At 53.9% G+C, this 23202-nt stretch overlaps 1 protein-coding gene across 5 annotated transcripts in view; it reads right to left on the bottom strand.

Annotated features, from left to right (window-relative positions):
• Positions 1-22739, bottom strand: part of PAK6 (p21 (RAC1) activated kinase 6) — a 36252-nt gene extending 13513 nt beyond the window's left edge. Inside the window, exons 1-3 of one of the 5 annotated variants that reach the window (XM_077764692.1) lie at positions 22686-22739; positions 21841-21922; positions 10700-10796 (exon numbers count right to left, since the gene is read on the bottom strand). The gene's annotated coding sequence lies outside the window, so the exon portion shown is untranslated. Of the gene's footprint in view, positions 1-10679; positions 10797-11281; positions 11403-21840; positions 21923-22432; positions 22477-22685 lie in introns of those variants that run through there. The other 4 variants (XM_077764689.1, XM_077764691.1, XM_077764693.1 and 1 more) reach the window with 4 other exon arrangements.
• Positions 22740-23202: the final 463 nt, after the last annotated feature.

Below are 23202 nucleotides of genomic sequence, written 5' to 3' on the forward strand. Positions count from 1 at the left end.
CATTCTCTTTCTGTTCCTGCTCTGGAGATAGCATTTTCCTGGTCACTTCAGCAGGCTCTGGAGGAGGTCACAGAGCTGGGAGGCAGCTGCATCCACTCAGAAAGGCAGGGAGCCTTGAACAGCCACAGCTTTCCCATGAGGAACTCACCACATGTGAATCAGTCTGAGTCCATGTCACACCTCTTGGAATGTCAGCAACTTAGGGGACCTTGATGTTGGGAGTGTACCAAATAATCCCTCTAGACAAAGCCACATGTGTGGGGCCCCCAAAGACCAAGGCCTTTGGAATGAAATACAGCTGTTGAGTTGCAGGTGCATTGTAGGGAGTCTCCCACTAATTTGAGGAGGCTTTGAACAATCTACCTAAATGATTTGTGCCTCAGGGCTCTTCATGTATATATGGAAGAAAAGGGTTAATAAGAGCTGCCTTAAAGGGCTTCGGGAGGCTTAAGTTAGCAGACCTCCCAGTGAACAGGGGCTATTTCTTTTGCCATGTTACCTCTCTGTGCATCTCTGTCTCTGAGCTCAAGGCACTGCAGATAGTGCGATGTGAGCAGATACAGATCCAGGAGGGATGTCCAATACCTTTCCTCACGGATTCACTGGTCAAGGGACCATGGCTAATTTTGGGGGCCTGGGCACCTCACCACCTCTCCATCATATAGCCGCTGTGAGGTTTGGTAAAACATCCTCCTTCTGCTCAGCCTTTGGCCCCCAGAGTTCTGCAGTTCTGTCCTTACAGCCCCACAGACAGATCCTCTGTCCCCAGATTAGCTTCACTGATGGTTCCACCTTCCTGCCTCACTCTGTGAACTTAAATTCTTCTGTGGATGTAGCGACGCACCCTAGAGCTGAAGAAGAGCCAGCTAATACTTTTATCGCCAGAACGTCCCTCTCCCCGGTTACCCCCGCCCCACCTGAATGCTCGGCTTTTTCTGTAGGATTGTACAGGGACAGCATCTTTAGCAAATGGTACATGGCTCTAGGATCCCCCTCCTGGAAACAAGTTTTTCCCAGAAGCAGCAGGAAAGGCAGGAGGAGAAAGAAGGACACCACGGAGTCCTAGGACCCAGAATTGTGGTGGTCAGTGTGGAGAGCAGCTGGAAGCCATGAACTGAACTCAGGATTTGGGGGAGCGGGGAAGAGAGTCAGCAGTCAGAGCCGGGGAGGGGGCCCCTCGGTGGCTCAGTCAGTTAAGCATCTAACTTTGGCTCAGGTCATGATCTCCCAGTTCATGTGTTCAATCTCTGCATCAGGCTCCCTGCTGTCAGTGCAGAGCCCTCTTCAGATCCTTTGTCCTGCACCCCACCCCCTGCCCTTCCCCTGGGCTCGCTCTCTCTTTCTCTCAAAAATAAACATTTAAAGAAAGAAAGAAAGAAAATGGCTGTTATAACCCAGCCATCATGTCAAAATAAAATAATCAGAGCCAGTCACTGAGCTAATGGGAAACCCCCACCTAAAGAGAGGCTGCTAAGACTCGTCCCAAGTGTGGTGAGACTAACACTATCTGGGACAACATGATTGTTTATATAGAAAATTGAGAAAGGAATTGTTCCAATTTGTTCCAAATTGTTGGAATTAGATAGGTGAATTTAAGGTCAATATAAAAAAAATCAGTTGTATTTCTTCATGCCAACAACAAACAAACAGAAAATAAAATTTTCTATGTGTACGTGGAGTCAGCTCTATGTACACGTAAAAAATCATTTTTTAATGTTTACGAGAGATAATGCAAATGGGGGAGAGGCACAGAGAGGGGGAACAGAGGATCCCAAGCAGGCTCTGCGCTCACAGCAGAGCCGACAGTGAGCTGAAGTCAGATGCTTAACTAACTGAGCCACCCAGGTGCCCTGACAATAAAATTTTAAAGATTCCGTGGTACAATGGGAAATAGATATTTTATTTAAACAATTTTTTTAACATTTATTTTTGAGAGACAGACCCAGCGTGAGTGGGGGTGTGGCAGAGAGGGAGACACAGAATCTAAACCAGGCTCCAGGCTCTGAGCTGTCAGCACAGAGTCTGATGCAAGGCTTGAACTCATGGACTCTGAGATCATGACCTGAGCCGAAGTCGGACGCTTAACCGACTGAGCTACTCAGGAGCCCCAGATACTTGATTTTAGTTTCCTGTTCCTGGCACACAACTCCCCAAACCCTTGGAATCCCAAGTGGAAAGAATGTTCAAACTTTCAGCCCTGCCCCACCTCTGGGGAGGGAGTGGGGCTGGCGATTGAGTTAATCATCAATGGCCAACGATGCCTCCATAAATGAGGCCTCTGTAAAAACCCCTAAATGACAAGACTCAGGGAGCTTCCGTGTTGGTGCACCCATCAGGATTCTGGGAGGGTGATGCACCGAGAGGGTGTGGGAGAAGCTCGGTGCCTCCTGTGCCACACCTGGCCCTAGGCATCTCTTCCTTTTGGCTGTGCCTGGATTGTATCTGTTTTAAGTTAAAATTTTTTTTTAATGTTTATTTATTTTTGAGAGACAGAGAGAATGCAAGCAGGGGAGGGGCAGAGGGGAAACAGAATCTGAAGCAGGCTCCAGGCTCTGAGCTGTCAACACAGAGCCTGACATGGGGCTCGAACTCATGAACCGGGAGATCATGACCTGAGGTGAAGTTAGACGCCTAACTGACTGAGCCACCCAGGCGCCTGAGGGTTGTATCTTTTATAGTGAATAAGTAATAGTAAGTAAAGTGCCTCCCTGGTTCCATGAGCCATTCTTGTAAATTATAGAAGCTGAGAAGGGGCTCATGGGAACCCTCAACTTACAGCCAGTTGGTCAAGCCTGACCTGTGGCTCAAGACTCGCAACTGGCATCTGCAGTGTGTGTGGGGGGATGGATTGGGGTTTGTGGGACTGAGCCTGTGGGGTCTGTGCTGACTCCAGGTAGTGTCAGAATTGAATTGTTGAATACCCAGTTGGTGTCCGAAAACTGGAGAAATGGAGGGGGGAAAAAACCCCTCATTTACTACCAAAAGTGTTACCAGGGAAACAACCCCTCAGATACCATTTACCATTTTACATTAAAAATGTCAGATACCTAGGAATAAATCTAATCAAACATGTGCAAGGTCTCTAGACGAAGAAGTATAAAACATTATTAAAGATATTAAAGAATGTTCATAGGTTGGAAGACTCAACGATACAAAGATACCAATTATTTCCAAATTAACCTACAGATTTGTTTCAATCTCAATCAAAATCCCAGCATATTTCTTTTGGTAGAAACTGACAAACTAATTACAAAATGTACAGAGAAACATAAGGGGACACCTGGATAGCTTAGTCAGTTGAGTGTCCAACTCTTGATTTTGGCTCAGATCATGATCCCAGGGTCCTGGGAATGAGCACTGTGTCCAGGAGTCTGTATTGAGCATGGATGCTGCTTAAGATTCTCTCTCTCTCCCTCTGCCCCCCTACCCCACTCACATGGTCTCTCCCTCCCCATCCCCCCATTTCTCTCAAAATGAACAAGAAGGAGAAAAACAGGCTTTGGGGCACCTGGGTGGCTCAGTCATTTGAAAGTCCGACTCTTGATTTCAGCTCGGGTCATGATCTCATGGTTTGTGAGATAGAGTCCTGTGTTGGGCTCTGCGCTGACAGCTCAGAGCCTGCTTGGGATTCTCTCACTCCTCTCTCTGCCCCTCTCCTTTTCACACTCACTCTCTCTCAAAAGAAATAAACTCTAAAAAAAAACCAGTCAGTTAAAAAAACAATGTACAGAGAAACAAAGAATCAGAAATAGTAAAGATGATCTTGAAGAACAAGGTTGAAGGATTACACTACTAGATATCAAAGATTTATTATAACAGTAAAATAATTGATAGAGTATGGAACTGGCATAAAGATTGACAAATAGCCCAATGGAACAGAAGAGAGAATCCAGAAATAGATCCAGTCATATAAGGTCATTTAATTTATGACAAAGGTGACACTGAAATATGGTAGGGAACAGATGATCTTTTCAATAAATGTAGCTGTAGCAATTAGATATCCATATGGAAAAAAGTTAATTCATGTCATAGCCCAAAATTAATCAGATCTAGATGTGAAAGGCAAAATAATAAGCTGGAGGCAGTGATGGGGGGATGGGAGAAGGGGAAACCCACAGACTGGCCTTTGCCTGTCTCAGGTCCAGTGTGGGGGTCTGTGTGGGGTCCCAAGCTTGGTGGGATCTCCTGGAGCTGCTGACCTGCTGGGGCCAAAACCTCCATACCCATAGGTCCCAGAGACAAATTAAACTACCAAGGTTTCCTTTGTCCAAAGCATAATTCTTTTTTTTTTTTTTAATGTTTACTTATTTTGAAGGAGAGAGAGACCATGAACAGGGGTGGACCAGTGAGAGAGGGAAACAGAATCTGAAGCGGGCTCCGGGCTCTGAGCTGTCAGCACAGAGACTGACGTGGGGCTCCAACCCATAAGCCATGAGATCATGACCCGAGCTGAAGTTGGACACTCAACCAACTGAACCATCCAGGCACCCCTAAAGCATAATTCTTGATAGCAAAGGTTAGGAGTAGGGGATTCTTTCTAGGATTTCCTTCTAAAGAAAACAAAACATGTTTAAAGAGTGATCATGAGAACTGAGTTTCTAAGAGACACACTCATCCACTCAAGTGTCTAATGTTGCCAAGTCATTGGGTATGGAAACGCCTGAGACAAAGGCATCCTGCATCTCTCCACAGGCCTGTATCCTTGGAGCACACCACCTGCCCAGACAGGGTTCTTGATTTGCCATTTCTAGGTCTCCATTTCCCACCCCAGTTTCCTACCTAAGACCAAGGGCCCAGGGGCTGAAGGAAGGTGGTTGCTGCACCCACCATGAGTGGTAAACCAGCCCATGCCAGCCTTTAAAGTTGCCATCCTAGTATCTCCACTGCTGTGCATCCACACTCTACTCACCCAGCAGAGGCGCTTTCCTCCAAGAAGATACCCCTGAGGAGGGAGGAACGAGGAAGGAAAATGATTTTCCCTCTGAGAGCCAGCCCCTGCCTTTCCTTCTGCCTTGCCCAAAAGAAACCCCTTGGACCTGACGCTCTGAAGGGCAAATGGGCAGAAGCAGAGCTCCAGCTCGGGCTCAGGGTGGCTTTCCCTGCCCCCGCCCCTCCTGTCTGACACCTCAACCCAACACAGGGGAGGGAGAGGCTGAGGGTTCTTTCCTTGGCTGGGGTCCACCCGTGTGACTGAAGACTGCTTTGAACTTTCCTCTTCTCTCCTTCTCCTTTTCAAAATGTTTATTTATTTATTTTTAAGAGAGAGAGTGTGTGCATGCATGTATGAGCTGGGGAGGGGCAGAGAGAGAGGGAGACAGAGAATCCCAAGCAGGTTCCGCACTGTTAGCACAGAGCCTGATGTGGGGCTTGAACCCATGAATGGTGAGATCGTGACCTGAGCCAAAATTAAGAGTTAAACGCTTAACCACCTGAGCTACCCAGGCCTCCCTGGAACTTTCCTTTTCTGAATGTTCGCAGACATCATCTGCTGGCTGGCTGGCTGGCCCCTGACTGGACCAGAGGGGGATGCCCAGCACCGGGCCAAACGCTGCCCAAACCAGTTTGAGAAGGGAGCTCTCCAGGCACAACTCCTGCTGAAGCTGCTTCCTCCAGCCAGAGTCTGGCAGATGGGGAGCCTGTCAGTTCCCAGCAGAGGCCTTCTGGAGGAAATGCTGCCACACCCAGTAAGCCCAGGGTGGAGCTGGTGGGACAGTCAGGGAAGCCACAGGCCCAGCGTCACCAACAGGTATGACTGTCATGTCAGAGGAGCGGGAGCCAGAAAGGGAAGCTGCTAGGCTCATTCCAAGGATCAATTCACTTAATTCTCACTACAACCAGAGGGAGGTAGGAATTATCATTATTTTTTTTAAAATTTTTAATGTTTATTTATTTTGAGGGATAGAGAGACACAGAGTGTGTGAGCGGGGGAGGGACAGAGAGAGAGGGAGACACAGAATCCGAAGCAGGCTCCAGTCTCCAAGCTGTCAGCGCAGAGCCCGATGCAGGGCTTGAACTCACGAACTGTGTGACCTGAGCCGAAGTCAGACGCTTAACCGACTGAGCCACCCAGGCGCCCCGGAATGATTGTTACTACCCACAATTCTAGATGAGGCTCAGAGAGGCTACATAACTTGCTCAAGAGGACCGAATCAGGAAATATCTGGGGTGGGGTCTGAATCTACATTTGGTTTCAAAGCCTCTGCTCTGTCCTGTGGGACTGTGCTTGACCTGAGGGAGTTGGGCTGTTTTAATCTCTTTGCTGGGGGTGTCTATGAACAGGCATGGGGCCAAGCAGCCTGAGTAAACTCACGGGAGTGTGGAGAAGGGGTGGGCCAGGGCCAGCTCCCTCCATCACGATTGCTAGGTTTTTTTCCCTGGGCTGATCTGTGAGTCAGAGGCGATTAGGGCTGTCCTGACTTGCAGGTTGACCCTTACTTTGTTTGGAACCAGGTTTTGGTTTTGCCCTACAAGGGGTGGGTAAAAGGCTCCAAAGAGCTCACGGTGATGGCTGTGATAGCAGCACCTGGCATATATGAGAAGAGCCACAGAAGCAACAGGAGTGTATTCTCTCCAGCCGAAGGTCTCAGCCTAAAGCCAGGCACCCTGCAGGCTCGGCTCAAGGAGTGGTAGGCAGAGCTTTGTGGATGATGCTACCCTTCCTTGCCTAGAAGGGGTTTGGGTGGTGGGCCCCCCAGAGGAGGGCACTGTGGCTAGGCTGGTCTGGAGTCTACGATGGGGACAAGCAGGACAGCGCAGTGAGTGGGTTACCCTCGCAAACTGCTTCTCTAAGACATCTGTCTGTGGGGGAGGGCACGGGAAAAGGGGGGAGAAGGCCAGGCCTACCGAGCTGTTTCATTAGTGGTGAGGTGGTGTCCAACACAGTCACCTACCTTACCTTCCACAGCCAGCTTTAGTGGGTTTTGGCTGTTTGCACACATCAAATCCCTCTCAAGAGAAGGACCTGTAGCCTACGGAAGGAATCCATGAGAACGGGCTGCAGGCTTGGAAGGCAGCTTCCAGAAAGTGAGTCCAAAGGAGTCTAGAGCAACTCCGAAAGGGGGCAGGATTTGGCTGGTTGTGTCAGTCCTGAGATATTGGTACATTCTTAGGAATGAGGCTGGTGGAGGGGCGCCTGGGGCCCGGGTGGCTCAGTCGGTTAAGCATCTGACTTCAGCTCAGGTCATGAACTCACGGCTTGTGAGTTCGTGCCCCATATCAGGCTCTGTACTGATAGCTCAGAGCCTGGATCCTGCTTCAGATTCTGTGTCTTCTCTCTTTCTCCCTCCCCTCCCCCTCTTATTCCCCCCCCCCCGCCCCCGCTCATGCTCTGCCTCTCTCTCTCAAAAATAATAAACATTAAAATTTTTTTAAAAAAAGGAATGAGGCTGGTGGGATTCCCCTCCATATCTGGGCAACGGGGAAGTGAGAAGGCAGCTGCACCCTGGGCCCCACTCCAAGTGGTAGTGAGCCAGAGTGGAGAGACACATGGGCTTCCTCTGAGGGAGGCTCAGTGCCTGCTTATCAGAGCTAGAGTGCTGGCTTGGTGTGGCCCCAGAGCGTGGGGTTCCCAAGTTCCTTCTTGTGACCTTGGCCTGCTCTCCTCCTTTCTAGGCCGTAGCATTTCTGGTGGTGACAAGGGAGTGGACTTGTTCACCTCTGCCAGCTCACTACTCCCATTGAGGAGGAACTGCCATCCCACACATCCCTCTGTGAAGAATGATGGGCCTCACTGGCCCCCTGGTTGAGAAGACCATGGACGGAAGCCAGGCTTTCACTGAAGGATTCTTATTGGCCAGGAATATTTTTCTCGATTTTACTTTCTGGAGTTTGTTTAGATATAAAATTATGTTATTCATTCACTGATTCAATAAATTCATTTACTATGCATTGACTCTGCTCCAGGTTCTAGGGACCATGGTAAATAAAACAAAATCCTCGGTCCCATGCAGTGTGGCTTGATTTCCCAAAGAGATGTGGCCAGACCCCACCCTGATCTTCACCACCCGCCCGAAGAGACGGTGATGGGCGTGCTATGGGACTTGCTCAAGGGTCTGGCTTCCCCTCCATCCCTGGCGAACGACAGGGGGGTGTCTGTGCGCTGCTCTTGTTCCTGTCCTTCTGTCCCCTTGCTGCTCATCCTTTGTATGAAGCTGATCTCTATCCCCCTCAGTCTCTAGCAGGGGTCTGGGCCTGCCATCTGCCCCTCATCACATGACACGCATCAAGAGAGGAGGCATCCCAGCACCATTTCCTGGCCCCCAAAGTTTCACCAGGGGGAAGGGCCTGAAAAGAATTTCACTTGCGTTTCTGCCCAGCTGTCACCTGCAGGATGGGTGGGCCCTAGACCCAGGCTGTGCCCCTCACCACCACTGCTCGAAGCACAGTGTCCCCAGGATGCTGAGCAGTCCCCTGAGGTTCTGCTGTCCCACTGGACAGGCCCAGAGAGAAGATGAGTGTGCCGGGCAAAGGGCACTATGCACACAAGCCAAAATGTCTGGGCTCCCTGCTCTTGTCATCATTCCCACACTACAGGTCCCAGTGAACCCCCAGGGGAGAGATACAGGGCTGTTGTTGAAAAGAATATGATAATAAAGCCAATTCAATCTCTTGTGTCAACACTCTAACTGAATGAGAGGCCAAAGAGCCAGGCTGGCCAGCCAGGAAGGTCAATATTGACTCAGGCCCGCCTCGGGGTCAGCTCCAGGCTGCTAATGCAATGCTGCGGTCCAGCAGCGGCTCAAGCCAGAGCAGCCCTCTGACCTGTGTTCTGTGTACTTAGACTCCACAGCACTGGGCTTTCCTGGGCGTGGGGTTATCTCCAAGGAAAGAATGAAGAATGGCCTTCCGGGGACGGCTGCAGGCTGGCCATCTCCATCACTATTCCAGATTTTCAGCAGCCTTCACATGCAGAGGCCTGAGCCCTCACCACGGAGTCCTTGGATCCCAGCCAGCAGAACCTCTTAGAGTCCCCTACTCACAGGATTAAGGCCCCTAATCACACAAAAAGACTGTTTTACAGCCCTTAACTTTCTATGTCTCTGTCTTGTTCCCCTCCTCACTTTACGCTCACATTACTGTGCGATGACTCAAACCTGCTTTACTGGGTGCATCTTAAAAATGGAAGGAGGCTGGGAGAGGAAGGAGGAGACCAGAAAGGGAATGCACACACATGCAGGTAAAAAGTGCCTAGCGCGTGTCAGACACTGTTCTAGGTGCTTTTTATTAGCACATGTAATGGTCACGATGCTACAAGGTAGGTATTATGAGCTTTGTGTTACAGGTGAAGAAACTGAGGCTCAGAGAGAAAGATCATCCGAGATGGTAAGCGGCAGAGCTCATATTCAAACCCCATGTCACTGACTGCAAGCTCCTCTAACATGCCTGGTGCCCAGAAAAGTCAAACGACCCGCCCCAGATCACACAGCCACTTAGGACAGAGGCTCCCTCTGCCCTAGGCAGCCCTGTGGCAACAGTGTGTCCAGGGTCACCCATGGGCATGTCAGCACCTGCGACATGTACAGAACGTGCTGCTACCTCTGTCTCCAAGGCTGGACCCTCTTCCAGAAATGGCCCCTTCCCTGGCCACCTCACTACCTGCCCTATATGGACCACCTACTTTTACTTTATTCTCATGCCTTGCTCTAACCCCTCCACAAGCCCCTGCCACAGAGCCAGACCATTCTCAAGGTCTCCAAGAGGGAGAATTACCTCCAGCTCAGGTAGTTTATTTCCAAAGTAATACCAGGAGGCTGGGGAGGTGGCTCACTGCTGGGGGTGTGTGTGGGGGGTCAACATTTATTATTTATCACAGTGACTTGTCACAAATCCTATGAGGAAGGCACGAATGCCTCGTTTTATAGAACATTAAGGTTTAGAGAGAAGTAAAACAACTTGCTTAAGGAATAAAAGGCCAAGCAGGATTTGAACCCAGCTCTTTCTGGTTCCAAATGTACTCTCAGCTACTGTCCTATATATGGCCCGAGGAGACCTCACAGTATGATAGTATTTGCTGCTCAGTTCCAAAAGACCCGAGGACTGACGTAGACCTGACCTCCCTCTTTTCCCCAATCTAGAAACACAAGTCAGGGGAGCCTAAAACACACCAGAACAGGGCAAGACAAGGAAAACACAGCCCATCCCCCGGAAGCTCTTCATGTCTCAGCCCTTGGTGTCCCTAGCAGCGTCTACATTCCAGATGGGATGCCACTCACCCGTTGTGAGAAAAGCTGGATGGGTTTTAGCAGGTTGGAGACCTGGGGAAGGAGCTGGCAGGCTGGGATGTACCAAACAGTACGTCTGCCCGGGGCTGCCTCCTGGCCTGCTCAGCACAGACACTGGGCCTGCCACTGTCGTTCCTGTTTGGGAGCCTCTTTCCCAAGCAAAACTTCGGCACACCAGCCTTGGTGACACTGCCTTGCCCCAGACGGGCATCACACCTGATGACAGCAGAGGCTGGGGCAGGGACAGGCGGGCTGGGCTGGTGGAAGTAACAATGCACGTCTATCAAGGATTGGGAAATGGCATCTAGGGAAAGGACCACTGCCCCTGCCTAACAGCACCAAGAATGGGCCACCCTCCGAGGGCCACCTGCCTGCTCACTGCCCCTTCCAGCCTGTCTCTCAAGGGGGTCTTGAGAAGGCTGCTGGACACCGTACCAGAGCCAAAGGTTCCTCACTCACCTCCTGGCTGCCTTCCTCACCTGCTCTTCCTCAGACTCCTCACCCTTCAGTGGGCAGAGCTCTCAGGCACGGAGGACAGGGAAGACTGGGGACCTTCCCTGGCCCGCAGTCCGAGGCCTGGGTGGAAACACATCAGAAATTCATTGTGACAAATGGAGTATATGTCTCCACGGATTTTGCGACTGGCCAGAATTCGGAACCGCCTCACGCCTGCCTCCCGACAGAGCCACCATGTCGGGTACAAGGGGAGGTGGCAGGCTTCCCGCGCGGCGCACGGGGAGGAGGGGCAGTGGGCGCAGCACCGCTTCGGGCCCCTGTCCCCACCGCGTTCGGAGCCAGCGTGGTCACCGGCCCCACCTCGCGGGCGGGACCGGGGCGCCCTCTGGGACGCGAACCCCCCAGCCCTGCGCCAGGGCGGCCGCGGCGGCCGGGCCGGAAGCGCCGGCGCACACGCGGAGGTCGGTCGCGCTCCAGCTGCGCCGGCTCTCNGGGAATGAAAACCCAAGGAAAGGGGGCCGTGCGGGCGGGGGGACCTGACCGCGCGTCCTGGCCCCGGCCCGGGGAGGGGTCGCCAGCCTCGCGGCGTGGCCCGGGGCACCCACCTGCCGAGCGGGAAGTCCCTGGGGAGCTCGGAGAGGCCGCGGGAGCCGGGCCCGCCCTCCGCGGGAGGGACCTCGGCGCCGGGAACGAAGAGAGACCGCGCTTACTTGTTTGTGCAGCGCCGGCTTCACCTGGCCGCGAGTTTGATTTCAGGGTGTGGCCTCAGGTAGGACACGGCGAGCACAAAGCCCGGGAAAAGTCGGCGAGGGGTGCAGGGGCCGCGGCCAGGAGCCTCTTGCCCGGGGGGCGTCCCCCTTGCTCTACCCCTTTCCTCTAAGCGCTCTGCTCCAGCTCCGGCCGGCACTCCGCCTCGGGGTCCTGATCCCGGTCCGGCGGGTTGCGACCTGCCGGCGGCTCCATGGCTCCCTGGACGGCCGCGCAGAGGCCTGACCTGGATTATCCGCTGAGCGCCTCGCTGTGCAATTAGCTCATTAATTTGCATTGCAGATGCACATCTGGAGGCCGCCGTGCCGACTCCTCCCGGACCCTCAAAGGTGCAGCGGGGCTGAGCGCACCCACCTACACCCCCTGGGGAGCCTCAGCTGGAGGCCTAAAACCGGGCATCTTGGCCTGTCAGTCCCCCTGGACAAGGCCCTAAGACTATTTTGGGGTAGTTCTCTTCAGCAGGCAGGAGAGCCAGGATTTAAATAGATTCCAATTCCCTTGTCGGAACCTGCTCAGTTCGAGAACCTGTGGCCTCGGGATTCCCCGGTAGGGGACCTCTGGGAAAAAGGAAACTTCCAGGAGCCCTGCTGTCCCAGAGAATGGGCCTGGCTACAGAGCTGGCATCCCTTGGCTGTCCCCAGTGGTCCCCAGCAGTGCCCGGGCCAAGGGGCAGGATGGCCATTGGGAGTGGCTCACTCCTGCTTGCCCTTTACCCTGCTTCTTTTGAATTAAGGGGTATATTTGTTGTGGGGGAGGGGCAAGGGTCACATGCCTGTCGCTTCCCTAAACAAGGGACCTGCTGTCCTAGACTTGGGCCCAGAGAGAGAGGGCTGTATTCGACTGAGTGCTGAGGGCATTCTGGCTTGGAAATTCAATATATCTAGACCCCAAATGACTGCCCCCAAGCAGTGGCTAGGTGACTACCAGTGTCAGAGAGTGGGGACCGAGAAAAGGGCTGGGGTTACTGTCATTGTTGGGTGCCTCAAACTTTTGTTATTAATCAAGGTCACTATTGCCATGGATCATTTTTGTTCCCTGATTCTTTGGCTATATCGGTGCGATTTATAGATACAGCATTTGCACATGTGCTCTGTTGCTTATGCATGGTTTACTATAGGCTCCTGCCAAGGTGAGCTGAGGTGGCGGGTGCGAATTCGCCAGCCCCAAACACCTGCACTCTGTCTGGCTACACTAGGTGCCCCACCCCGGGGGAAAGCCTGGTGGTGGTGGTGCCTGTGGAGATGCTGTCGCTGTGAGCCCTGCGTTAGTGGTGTGGAAGCCGGGCAGCTCACTGCTTGTACCCCTGCTACCCTCCTCCATGCACTCTGCTCCTCTCCTTACCCTGTCTCCCCTCCTCCTCTCCGTCTTTCCCAAGTGGATTCTTTCTCTTTCCTCCGACAAGGTAACACTGAGGCCTGACCCCACGAGCCAACCTCTGAGCTCCTGTGGCCCCCCAGGAAGCTGCCTCCTGAGCCCAGGCTGCCGGGGCCATGTGGTACACTTTATGGCTTTCCCCCACAGATTAAGTACCTCGTGATGGAGGAGCCCTGGCTGATACTGGAGGCAGGTGGTGCTGGGTGGGAGGGTTCGGGGAAGTGGTTGTTGAGGATTTGAAATGAACCGTGAACAAAGCTAGAATGAGCTGCGCTACATTGCTGAACCTAGGATCAACACCCTGAATTAGTTTTTCCTGACTCACGAAGGCATGCATGAATTCTTTTCTTTTAATACGAGGAATTTCTATACCCAAACCAGAGCTCCAAGCAGTACTTTTTGAACTGCTGAACTACAATAAAGTCTGAGTGTTAGAATATTATCAGACTTGAACTGGTATTTGATTTGGTTTGGATCCAAGCTTGAGTGTAGCAGAAAGGCTACTAGTCAAGTCCCATCCTCACCCTGTAGGAGTGAGTCTAGGAAACCCTGGTGTCCTTTGGGAGCAGAGATGGGGCTTAGGGCCTTAAGAGGAGTGGAGACACCCAAATATAACTGACCTGGGAGGTGATGAATGCCCCATCACTGGAGGTATGCAAGAACCCAGATAACTAGCAGTCAGATATGCTAGAGAAAAGGTTATCCCATCCTGGATACTAGTCAAGACTAGGGGGCCTCTTGGGCCCATCCCAACCCCAAGTTTCTGCACCTCCAGTCACATCTACACGTGGGTCTGCTGCACTGGGTTCAATGACCACTTGCAAACTGGGGCAACTGGTATGTGCAGAATGGATCCTGAGTGAGTACCCCCACCCCTGCCCCATCCTCTTCTGATCCACGCCGACTCAGCCTCACCCAGGCGGTGGCAGGAACACCCTGGGGGACAGTGTCTCCTCCAGCATCCATGTGCCTCCCTCTGGCCCCGTTCCCAGGTTGCAGTGCTGAGCACAGGGAAAGGGGCCCGGCACACCCTTATATGAAGAGCCCTGGTGGCTGGCATAGCTTTCTGCTTGTCCATGCACTGTCATTCTACAAATCGGGCAGGAGCTCTGGCCGGGGACACTGACACTGAAAACTGACATTGCACCGTGGGCAATGCTGCTGGAGCCTCACCAGCTCTGGGGCACTGGCTGAGCAGAGGGCATCAGGGCGGGCACACTGGGCTGGTGAGTGCTTCCCAGCTAGCTAGCTCTTAGCCTTTGGCTGCTGGGGCCTGTTGTAACATCTGAGCACCTACAGCTAGGGCTGTGAGCCCAGGTTAGGGCCAAAGAGGAAAGATACGGATCTACTTGTGGTTTAGAAACAAAAACACATTATCCTTCCCCTGCACCTTTCTGTTCCGTGACTCGAGAAGCTTCCCGGGGATCAAGAATTGCTGACAAGCTCACTTATTCCTTTCAGGGCTCGTTTCTCTAGGTGACTCTGCCCTCCTCTAATAATAGAAATAATAATGCCTGCCAATTAGTGAAGGCTTCCAATGGGCCAGCCCCATGCTAAGCTTTTCACACATACTATCTCACTCAAGTCTTTACAACAGCCCGGCCCCATACTCTGGTTTCTCTTCAGATCGCATAAATCTTTCGCCTTTTACAACAGCCCGGCCCAGAAGTACTATATTATTATATTCTCACTTTACACACAAGGAAACACGCTCAGAGTCATGAAGGAACTAGCTCAAGGTCTTGTAGTCACTGAGGGGTAGAGTCAAAATTTCAGCCAGAGTGCACCTGCCCCAGCCTGTTCTCTTATCTGTGCTGCCCAGAGGTCCCTAGTTCCAAGGACTGTCTGATATGACTTGACCAGGTGGGGTCAAGTGCCAGTGAACAGTTGGTGGCCTCCTTGAGCCAACCCTGACCACCACCCAGAAAGGGCCAGTCATGTGACACAGAGCGTATGTGGGGAATATCCCTGCCCCATTTCCGATCAGGGCATGAGGACCCCCACATGGCACTGGGCGTGTGGGGTGGAGGAGGCTTCCATTTCCCCCACCCTGTCACTGAGTCCCCTGCTAGGGGCGAGGTCCTAGATTTCCTCAGTCATGAACCAGCCCTCTTCCTGAAGTCCTTACGTCAAGCCATCTGTCCTTCGCAGACCTGGACGAGGCCTGGCACCATCAGGCCCACGTGCAGCCCCACCGGGACAGCAGGGGCCAGTGTGCCTACCTGCTCCTTGGCGGGAGGAGCTCCTGGAGCCTGGGTTCCAGGAGGGGTGGCTGCGCACTCTCCCTGCAGTCCTCAGCTCCAGGAGAGAGGCACGCCTGGGAAAAGACCCTTTCCTCTCTCTCTCTTCCAGGGGGCCCGACCCACAAAGCCTGTTGTGGGATGGCCTGGGCCAGTGCCCCTCACCGGATGGGACTGCCCCCGTGTTTCTGCTAATGGGGGTGGGAGGCAGGTGCAATCCACCGAGGGAGGGTCTGGGGGTGCGAATGGAGGGAGCCGACATCGCGGAGCCCTTGGGGCTGCTAGGCAGGCATGAGGGAGACAGTCTCACTGCAGAGACCATGGACTCTTGCAGGATTGGAGCCCTCTGCCTCTCTAGGCTTCCAGCATGCCTCAGTATCAGTTTCTTGATGCAGAGAACAGGGGAGACAGTGTCCTTCTTTCTTGGGAAAGTGATGGGATGCTGAGGTCCAGAGCATTGGGGAACCAGAGTCCTGAGGACCTGCACCCCTGGTCAGGGTGAGAGGTTGTTGACCTCTAGGTTGTCTAGGTTGTTGACCTAGATCCCAGGGCCCTTGTAGCTGCTAAAGGGACTATGGCGGACCCTCCCCTCCCCAACTCCATGTATGCACCCAGCTGCCACAGGGAGCAAGAGAGCCCCGTTTTGATGCCAAAGGGGAAGAATCTCAGGGATCTTCCAGGAGAACTTGCTACTACAGCAACCCATTAGGGGTATCCACTACAGACCCCAGAGAGAAAACCCTAGCCCTAGGTGGCAGCACTGGCTGGGCCCAGTTAGGTGTTTGGGAAGAGCCCATCTGCCCAGCTGCTGGACAGATGTGCCCTTGTGCCATCCTGAACCTTAGCAGAGGGAAGCCACCCCACCCAGAGGCCTCCAACCTCTCTTTGCCTGCCTTTTTCTCAGATTCTGCATCTGGACCAGGTTTCCTATGCCACTGGGAATACCTAGGCCTGTCTGCCCCAAACGCAAACTGACACTGGACACTAAACTTGCCTGGCAGTCCCAAAGGGGCCTGGTGATGTGGACAAGCCACCAGATACAGAGGCCACTGTCCACCCATCTCAAGGGGCTGAAGCAGGGATCCAGCAGGCCGTGACTCCCTTCCCAGTTACACGGGGGGCACGAGCTACTCTGGGCAGGGCTGGAAACAGAAAGAGCCACCTCGATGCCAAGGCCACTCATTTTAGAGACATGATGAATTCATTTAATATCTTCTCACTATGATCACTTTTCAGCTCTTGCTCTTAATGGACTCCAAAGTTCCATCCAAGTGTCTGTTGCTGTCAGTCCAGCTCTCCGGCTGGCATTTGTGCTGGCAGAACTAACAGCTGGAAGCTGCTTGAATGGAAACCCTTCATCGTCCTTTCCTCTCTCCACGGAGCCTGTAGCAGTGGTCCCTGGTCCGAGGCTGGGCCAGGGCCGTGGCTGGCACCCATGTCCTAGATCCCAGGGCCTGATGTTCAGGAAGGCCAAGTGAGTGAGGGGGAGCAGAAGGCTTGTGCCTGAGTGGGTGAGGGCACAGACCAGAGCCCCAGGAAGGGAAGAGTCTGAGGAAACATGTTGGTTGCCCAGGCCCCATCCACAACCCTCTGGGGGCAACACCTTAGCTCCAAATGCACACATTCTGGGCCGGGTGATTCTTGGGAGCACCGGCCATCCAGCTGTAGTGCTCTTAGAACTCTGCCTTCTGCGTCCGCCCTGGGCCAGTGTTAGAAGGCGTGTCCTATCTAACTGCCACTTGGCTGGGCTGGCCTGTGTTTAGAGAGGCCTGAAGGGGCCCAGGCAGCTATTGCCGTCCCTTCTCAGGGCCTTTCCTTCCTTAGTCTCTGGCCCACACCTTGACTACCGCAGGGATGGTGGCCCATGGGAACTTTACGTGAACACTGACATGGCAGGGTCCTGGTGTGCACTGGCCCGTCCTTCCCAGTGGCTGTCCCAACGGCCGTTGCCAGGATGATGGACTGTGTGGGGCACCTCCTCCTGTCTGACCATCCTCTCCTCCACAGGAGCTCTGCACACACACTCACTCCCAGCCTTGGCTTCTTGCCCCCAGTCCTGGCCCTGTTCCTCCCCAGGGTATGAGACCCCAACTTTCTCTACCTTTCTGAATCCCAGACACACTGTCTTCCAGCAAGACCCACTCTAGTGGAAAATAGAAGTCCAGCTTCGGCCTGGTAACAGGGTGACAGATGACAGCCAACAGGCCTCTTGCTTCTGGGATCTGATCTCTGATGGTGGCCAATGGACATTTAATTTCCTGCCTGTGGTCGTAGGACATGCTGGTGAAAGGATCACCGGAAGTAAAGGGTCTCCTGTGTGCCTCCCCTGACTTCTGCCCCAGAATCTCTCATTTCTAGACATATTCATCATTCCTGTCTTCTTTGGCTTAAGACGCTGCTAGCCTTATGGTTAAAATGTAAAATGCTTCCTGGGACAAGGAGAACTGGAGTCAATCCATTTATGATTAGCTGGATCTGTTTATCAGAGAATGTCCAGGAGGGGGTGGTGCTGGGGGGAGGGGCAAAGCTTTCCTTGGGGGCTGCTGATGAATGAGCTTGGGCTGAGCTGGGGCTGCCTGTTGAATAAGCTAGTAGTGTGTGTGTGTGTGTGTGTGTGTGTGTGTGTGTGTGTGTGTGTGTGTGAGTGTTCACATGTGTGTCAGGGCCAGCCCCTGTTAGGGCAGGAGGCACAGAGGGGCATCAGGACCCGGCTGGCCTCCTAGTGTGTTGGGCCAGGTTGTCTCCTCAAGCCCCTGCAGCTTTTGTCTGCCCTTGCCTGCAGGGTCACCTTTGATGTCCCTGGTGATAGAAAGGCAGTCTGGGCAGTGAGAGAGTCCTGGCCTGGGAAGTGGGGACCCTGAGGCCTGAAACCAAGGCTCTGCCACCAATTAGCTATGTGATCTCAGGACCCACTTTCCTTCTCTGGGTCTCTGTCTCCCTCCATAATATTATGGGGCTTGATCAAACATTCTTAAGGACTGTAACTGGCTTGAATGTGCTACCGCAATCTAAGGTGGCCATCTCTTTTTGGGGGGCAGTCCTTTCCTCCTCTGCACCCCATCCCCCTGACCCCAGACTGCACTCTGGATGCATGAGAGGCTGTGGAATATATGGCCCCTTGGCTCCCTCCACCCTCTGTGCCTTCCTGTGCAACTGCTCATTTGAAGCTAAAAGAAAGAAAATGGAGGCTGAAGGCTCCAGGCCAGGGAGCTGAACCAGAGAACCAGTCCTCCCAGTTCTGACTGTGCTGCTGCTGCAGCCTTCAGGAGCAGGGCATGCACACAGGCAGCAGGAGGCCTTGAGAAAAGGTGACCGGCTGGCTGCTATTTGCCCTGGGGTGGAGCGGGCTGGGTCCCTGCTGCACTGGGATCAGAGATCAGAACAACTCACTAGCTGACCAGACCTTTCTGGACCTGCTTCCCTGAGCACCCAGAGGCCCTCTGTCCACGTCCCGAGCAGCCTGAGTGTGCAAGAGAACACTGATCAGCCTCCACCCCATTAGCCAGAGGCCCGGGGGCCTGAGTGCTTTGACACTTGGGCCAACCAGATACAAGCAGAAAGATGCCAGCGTTTGCTGACTGAGGGAGCCCTTCGAGGGTAGAAAGTTGCCACAGAAAACCCACAGGTGTGCAAAAAAGGTCATCATCCTCCCTCTGTAAAGACCTGGGTCTCGGCACTGCCCGATGTGTTATAATGAGGTTTTATAGAAAATGCTGGCCAGCATGCGTGTCCCTTTGCTGGGGCTAATGTGGCTCCATGCAGTTATGGGGGAACCTTTTTTTCATGCTAATTCCTCCCAGCGTGTTAAAGTATATCATGTTTTGGATTTACCTAGTTCTTTTTAGGTGGAAAGAACCTGGGATTAAGTTTCTTAAATCCATAGAACTTTGGCAGAAAAAGCAAGTGTCTGAGTCTGAACCTTATGGTGCCTGGGCATTTCTGAGTCATTTGCCAGAGTGATCAAGTTCCCTAGTCGGAGCACCTGGGTGGCTCAGTTGGTTGAGCGTCCAACGTTAGCTCAGATCATGATCTTGCGGTTCTTGGGTTTGAGCTCCACACTGGGCTCTGGGCTGACAGCTCAGAGCCTGGAGCCTGCTTTGGATTCTGTGTATCCCTCTCTCTCCGCCCCTCCCCCACTCACACTCTGTCTCTCTCTCTCTCTCCTTCAGAGATAAATAAGCAAACAAACAAAAAAGAAGTCCTCTAGTCCAGTCCTCTGGTCTGGCCCCCTGCATGAAGCCCCTCTGAGTTTGCACTTCAGGTGGGGCTCATGAGTACTCAGCTTCTCAAGGAATCGGGGCCACCATTTGACAGATTTTTAGAGGATTAGGACCTGGCCTCTTGATTCCTTCACTGTCTACATACATCCTGTTTTAAGTCCTCCAGACCTGAAACAAGAGATCTCAGATGGAGAAGGAAACTCAGGTTTCCTTGAATGACAGACTCCAGTCATTCCTTAGAGAAATGCAGTGGCAGGCAATTTGCTATTTGGGAAAAACTGGAGCTGGGACTGCATTTCTTTCCAGCCTTCTCCTTCTTCCTGCTCTTACATATCTCCTTGAGCATACGTCCTCTGTCCATTGCTATTCAAGTGGCTTCTTCCTTTGCTTTACTCTCTCAACTCGTCTGTCTTTGTTCATCTTGGTTAAGTTCTATGTTAAGAGCCTTCTCCCAGGATTGGTCTAAATTTATAAATGTTCTGGACTGGATGGATCACTGCTTCAGCATGGCCTCCATGCTCAGCTGCCCTTTCCACTCGTGTGTGGAAGAGCTGTAAGCTCCCTGGGGCAAGGGCCTGGTTCTTCATTTATCACCACTTTCCCCTACACCCTGTCCCCACCACCCATGCTGTTTCCTAGTCAGGCAGTTCTATTCCCTGACTGCAAGCTTGTGAGCCAGATCCAGGTGCCAAGCACCATCACCAAGTTGTCACCACATCTTGCCCAGAAAACACAAATTCCCCTTTATCTCACATCTCATGCATCTCACCTTAGCCCCGAGAGGGCCCTAAGGCAGAGCTCAGAAGGGGACAGCTTCCAGTCAGTCTGCTCACCCCGAGCTTCAGGAAGTTGCGAGCTCTTTGTGCTTCTAAAGCTTCCATTTGCCATACTCCATTCCAACCTGTTGGCTAGGCCACCTCTTTTAGGGACAGGCTGCAGGATGGCTGTTGATGAGGTCTGCTAGTACTGCCCACGTCAGGAACTGCTCCCGGATCCTGGGCCTTCCCACTTAGGGTGGGGGAGGGCACCCTATGGGGAGGGCTCTGCTTCAGGCCACAAGACACTTTCCCATGAGTCCCCCTGCCTTCTGCACTCAGGACACAGTGCGTTAGAGGCATCTCTGGGTTGGTTTCGGTACAGAACACAGTCCCTCAGAGTCTCCACCTCCTCCATGCCTAGCCCTCCCATAGAGGGAGGCAGGGATAAGAAAGCCAGCCAGCCAGAACCCTTCCTGAGCCTTCTTAAAACCCCAGGCTGCCTGTTCCTCTCCTGCTCCCTATGCCCTCGCCTCTATCTTCTGCTCCCTCCTAGCCCAGCCAGCTGCCACTCGGCTAGCTTGCTGTTCGGCCCTCCTTAGCCTCTGGGTACTGGCTGGTGCTCAGCTCTGCACACATGCGAGACCTCTAGGTTTGGAGTCACCTTTGGCAAGGAGGCAGTACCCCCACAGCTGGGCCATTTTCTTCATACCGGAGCCAAGTATGGAGCCATTGAATGGGAGACATTTCTGGGTTCATCCCAACTCTAGTCCCATGTGCTCCCCAAGGACACAGAGTGCATTCCTGGTCATCCTTGTGCTTTGCTGGGGCCAGAGACCTCAGACCTGCCTGCACCTTCCCTGTACCTGGCACGTCCCAGAGAGCTCAGCTCACCAAGAATCGGCCTTGTCCGGGCTCCCACGTTGCGGCCATTATCAGGGTAAAAAGAGCTTTCCACCCTAATCAGGTGCTTCTGGAAGCTTTGCTCCTAAGTTCCAACGCCCTCCTGACTAGATACCCTTGTCAGTGGGGTTCCCAGGCTTGCCACTCCTAAGCTGCCGAGGGGACCCCTTGCTTGGCCCAAAGGCCTTTTTCCGAGCATGATGAGCTTCCCTGGGGGCCGAGCCCGGCGGCCCTACCCAGGTGCCACCATAACCAGCTTGGGGAAAGACTGCAAGCAGGCCCCTCCAGCCTTGGTGTGTGACGTGGGGGAGAGAAGAAGCTGCATATGCAGTATTAGTCTCGCTTCTTGGCGGGGCCCTGGCACCGTAAACCCCAAGCTCACTGGGTCTGGCCCCCGGGCGCCAACCAGGTCATTAACCCTGAAGCAGAGGTGGGAGGCCTGAGGCCTGTGAGAAGGGATGGTGCTCAGCCAGGCAGTCCCCTGAACCTGATCTGACTCCAAGTTTCAGAGTCCGAATCTCTGGTGGGTCAAGCTCTGCAGAAGGGCGTGACTGGGAGCTGGGTCCCAGTGACACTCCATAAATATTTGTGGGCTGAATAGGTGGTGGGGTGAGAGGGGCTTTCCCGAGGGGCAGCCTGGTGGCAGCACACCAGGTTGACCCAGCCAGAGCCAGAACGGGCAGAAACAGCAGAAACAAGCGTTTCTTCCTATGGCTGGGAAGCCAGAAATCAGCTTGCGCCGGGCTGTTTCAAAATCTGTCTGGAAAGGTCCGGCGGGGCGTGGGGCTACCGATCCCAGAAACCGGCAGCGGCCACCCCTGTCCCAGGTGGCAGGCAGCCGGGACAGTTGGGCGCCCCGGCCCCGCCCGGCGAGCCCGAACCCACGCGGCAGCAGGGACCTTACCGTGGCCGCTCCTCAGGGCCGCTGGGCCTCAAGCTCCTCACTGCAGGCTGGTGCTTGTCTGGAGCCCAGGAAGCGGCACTCCCTTCAGGCAAAAAAAAAAGAGAAAAAAGGAAAAGAAGAAGAAAACCTCAGTGCTTTTCTCGCCTAGCCGCTTCTCCTGAAGGCTCCTGGATGGTGTCGTCCTGCCTCTGTGGGCACCCAGCCTCCTCCCTCTGGCAGCTTACTCACCGGTGTGCCCGTGAGGCTGCCAGCTGTATGGGGGAGGCGGGGGGAGGTGGCCCACGCCCCTCTGCCTGACACACTGGAGCATGCTCCGTGGGGGCCGGGGCTCCAGGGTCTGGCCTGGGCGGCAGGCGCCCCCAGCTGGGTCCTGAGTACGGGAAAGCCATGTCCTGGCCAGTCCCTGTGGGCTCGGCAGAGGATGCACATAGGTGCCAACTGGCACCGCGTGGTCGAGTGACAGAATTCCTTGATAGGAGGCCATCTCCTGAGGACCCAGGGCTGTCACAAGAGGGGGCAGCCAGTGTGCTGTCTGGCCCCCTGGCAGATTGGCTTCCATCCGTGGGCTACTCCTCTCTGGGCCATTCCCTACCTTGGAGTCCTCCTGTATATCTGTCCTGTGGACTCACACAGGGCCTGAGTCTGTCTGAGCTGGAGCTGCTCCGCATTCTGGGTAGGGCCAGGCAATTGGTGTCCCTTTTCCAAGGCACCAGTCTCGGGGCCTGGGTGAGCCCAGCATCAGGATGAACTGCTGCCAAGTCCTGCTCTCGGTCCCCAGCAGGGGGACGACACACATGCTCTCTCACACACACACGTGGGGCCACACCCAGCACAGAGCCACCTACCTGCCCCCGGGCAGCCAAAGCCAATCCAGCCTTGCTCTCCAAATGCCACTCTGGCCCTAGAAGCCACTCAGGTACAGCAATATCCTGCAGGAGGTGAGTTCAAAGCCAGCCCAGGAGGACTCCAGTTAGCACAGACCAGCCTCCCCTTCTCTCCTGACACCTCCAGAGGACACAGCAGCCTGATCACCATATCTGCTATTGCACTTTGCCAGCCAGCATCTCTCTCCCGGAACCTCGGGCCCCCACAGCATCTTCCGTGTCCTTGGGGGGTGGCAGCAGGCTCCTGATAGGTCCCATCTTCCTCGCAGCCCAAGGTAGAGAGAGGAGAACTAGAAAGGGTGGGACTCAGGTGCAGCTCCAAGTTTCCAGCTCCCAAAATAATCAGATGCAAAAGGGAAGGAAGAAATCTCTGGGCCAGCAGGTGACTCAGTGCCAGTGGGCCGGCTTAGTCACCTGGATGGCTGCTCCCAGCTCCTGGCACATCAGCCAGGGAGCAGTGCCCTCCCCCATCTGCTGT

Source organism: Crocuta crocuta, unplaced genomic scaffold, assembly GCF_008692635.1.
Source record: "Crocuta crocuta isolate KB4526 unplaced genomic scaffold, BGI_CrCroc_1.0 scaffold102, whole genome shotgun sequence".
NCBI lineage: Eukaryota > Metazoa > Chordata > Mammalia > Carnivora > Hyaenidae > Crocuta > Crocuta crocuta.